The sequence below is a fragment of the Lampris incognitus genome, chromosome 5, assembly GCF_029633865.1.
Source record: "Lampris incognitus isolate fLamInc1 chromosome 5, fLamInc1.hap2, whole genome shotgun sequence".
In the NCBI taxonomy this organism is placed as follows: domain Eukaryota; kingdom Metazoa; phylum Chordata; class Actinopteri; order Lampriformes; family Lampridae; genus Lampris; species Lampris incognitus.
The window spans coordinates 8,458,393-8,461,945 of record NC_079215.1 but is presented as its reverse complement, the minus strand read 5'-3'; positions in this window follow the sequence as shown (position 1 = coordinate 8,461,945).

Below are 3,553 nucleotides of genomic sequence, written 5' to 3'. Positions count from 1 at the left end.
AGCTCCCTCGCGCCTCTGGGTGCACGCCCTTCCGATGGCTCCTCGGTCTCACCACCCCACTTTAGACAACAGTGTGGCAAATTCGGGGGGCAGCCAGGAACCGCCACAGCCGGGATGCGAACCCGGATCTCCCGCACCACGGGCGACTACGTTAGCCAGTCGAATGAAGGGTCTGACTCGTTAGCCAAGGGCTAGCGAGTCTACTCATCTGTGGCCGTTACAGTATTGTATACGAGTTGAAGGCTCCTTCATTAGATTACCTGTTTCATATTGATTATGATAATTGATTTTGAGTTGGGTGGATTTAGACTTGCTCAAAACCCCTCCGTCATCCCTCAGTGATTAAACATTTTCATCTGGCTGTGCAACCAAGCACAAAATGACGATGTAGTTAGACGTGACCTCGTCCTCGAGTCACAGGACTTGTAGAAATCAAGCGTGTGGAAGTTAACGTTCATTCATTCATCTTCAGCCGCTTCTCCGGGATCGGGTCGCGGTGGCCACTCCAGACGTCCGTCTCCCCAGCAACGCCCTCCAGCTCCTCCTGGGGGGACCCAAGGCGTTCCCAGGCCACATTGGACATGTAGTCCCTTCAGCAAGCTCTGGGTCTACCCTGGGGTCTCCTCCCATTTGGATGTGCCAGGAAAACCTCCTAAGGAAGGCGCCCAGGAGGCATCCTGAATCAGATGCCCGAACCACCTGAACGGTCTCCTTTCGACACGAAGGAGCAGCGGCTCTACTCCGAGCTCCCTCCGGATGTCCGAGCTCCTCACCCTATCTCTATGGCTGAGCCCAGACACCCTACAGAGGAAACTCATTTCAGCTGCTTGTATTCGCGATCTCACCCTTTCGGTCACTACCCAAAGCTCACGACCATAGGTGAGGGTTGGAACGAAGACTGACAGGTGGGTTGGTGCAGCACCAGCAGTAATCCGGACATTGTACCGGACCGTTGTGGTGAAGAAGGAGCTGAGCCGGAAGGCAAAGCTCTCAATTTACCAGTCAATCTTCGTTCCAGGCAGCCGTCAGCTATGGTCATGGAAGTTAACATGCTGTGATGAATTGGGGCCTTGTCATGGCTTGGAGTTAATGTTTTCCCTTGCATCAACACAGCCATTTCTGAAAAATGGATTTAAATACGTCGAATGCTGTGGGAGCGATTAGAAAGAGTGATGCGTGTGATGCAGGAGCCCCGTGGTTCTTCTTCGCCCTGGAGCTCTGAAGCCGTGTGGATTTCCCTTATTTACTTTGTATGGGTTAAAAGTTGTCTTCGTCTTCAGTCAGTTTTTATATATTTGACTCGGTACATATGTCAGTATGTGTTTGTCCGTGGGCCTGGTTTAAGGATTTTAGGTGAGTATCATGACTATCTTCCCCTTTTCGGTGAGAACCTTCAGTTGTTCAGCAAAGACGCGGCTGAGATAAGATTTGAGATAACTGTGTTGAAAGCGGTTATCGCCAATTTCCTCACATTAGGTGGATTTGTGTCGTCTGGTGGTCACACTAGTTCGTTTTCATACGGCAAATCCCAGAGTTCAATTTAAAGGGAACGTGACGCTGAACACGTGCAGGTCACAGTTTCAGAGGGTTGCAGGTTTTGCTGTAACACCGGCAGGATGACCCAGCAGCAGCAGTATGTGTATTTAGGAGAAAGAAGGCCTGGCGGCCTGCCCAGGGTGTCTCCCTGCCTGCCGCCCAGTGACTGCTGGGATAGGCTCCAGCATCCCGGCCACCCTGAGAGCAGGATAAGCGGTTTGGGTAATGGATGGATGAAAGGCTGATCAACGACCTCCTTTGATACGGTAGTGTTGAGCGACATATCAAGCCATATCAAACGTTTAATTAGCCCTAATTAAACACTGAATAATATTTAGCTTTGTATTTTCGCACCTATTGTTTTCTCTTCCGCATTCTTCTTTTCATTTTTTGGCAGACTCGGCCCATTTCCTGTGTGGGCGCTGTTACATTTGAATATACTTGGTGGGAATGGCGGACCCTGCCGTATACCAATACGCTCCAGAAAGTTCAAACATGGAATCTGAACATTTTTGTGAGCGTATGAACTTGTTTTCAAATAAGTATAATAAGTATAATATAATAATAATAATAATGGATTACATTTATACAGTATTTTATCTGGACACCCAAAGCGCTTCACACTGAAGGGGGTAACTCGCTTCAACCAACGCCAATGTGTAGCGCCACCTGGGTGATGCACGGCAGCCACCAAAGCAGCTTGGCTAATGGATGGATGGATGGAAGGACGCTCACCACACATCAGCTTTAGGTGGAGAGGGAGGATTCTTTGAGCCAAGTACACGGAGGGATGATTAGGTGGCCAGATGGAGAGAGCCAGGTTGGGGATTTCCCCAGGACCCTGGGAACCCCTTCCTCTTTACGATAAGTACCATTGGATCTTTAATGACCACAGTGAGTCAGGACCTCGGTTTAATGTCTCATCCCAAGGACGGCGTCTCCTACAGCACAGTGTCCCCGTCACTGCACTGGAGCATTGGGTTACTGCTTGTTTTTTATTGTGACCAGAGGTAAGACTGCCGCCTACTGGCCCACTAACACCACTTCCAGCAGCAACTCAGTTTTCCCGGGAGGTCTCCTATTCAGGTACTAGCCACGCCCATACCTGCTTAGCTTCTGTCATTCGGCAGAGCCAGGGTACGTGCTGGTTATGGCTGTACGTTGATGTTGTTTGAACGATGTTAAACTTTGGTCAAATCAAAAGTATCAGTGTGTAAAGTATCAATCACTCAACTTCATACGTACAGGCAGCAGGCTGGGGTAGCGAGTGATTATGGAATGACTGGAAGGTTGCCGGTCAAAGCCCGGCACTGACTGAAGGGTTTGTTCTGGTTGTGACTCAACAGTGGCAGGTATCCCATCTGTGGTGGCTGGTGCCACTGCCAATGTGCTTTTGGGCAAGGCACCAAACCTCAAAATTGTTCTAGGATAATCCTAACTAGAATGTAATGGGGTGGATTTTTATGATCTTCATGACTACCGTGTATATAGAATGATCCATCCATCCATTATCCGAACCGCTTATCCTACTCTCAGGGTCGCGGGGGATGCTGGGGCCTATCCCAGCAGCCATTAGGCGGCAGGCGGGAAGACACCCTGGACAGGCCGCCAGGCCATCACACGCACACGCGTTCATACCTAGGGGCAATTTAGTACGGCTGATTCACCTGACCTACATGTCTTTGGACTGTGGGAGGAAAAAGCTGCACTCAGAGGAAACCCACACAGATATGGGGAGAACATGCAAACTCCACACAGAGGACGACCCGGGACGACCCCCAGGGTTGGACTACCCCGGGGCTCGAACCCAGAACCACGTTGCTGTGAGGTGGCCGCGCTGACCACTGCGCCACCGTGCCGCCCCTTGTATAGAATCAATCTTTTCCCTTGATATGCAAATATTGTGATTGGTGGAAATAATGTCAAGTTAACAGCGCTGCTTTTCCTCTACCTCCGCTGGTCGGACACGCAAACTGTAACGCAGCCCATCAGCCTACTTAACGGATGAGACTGCGAC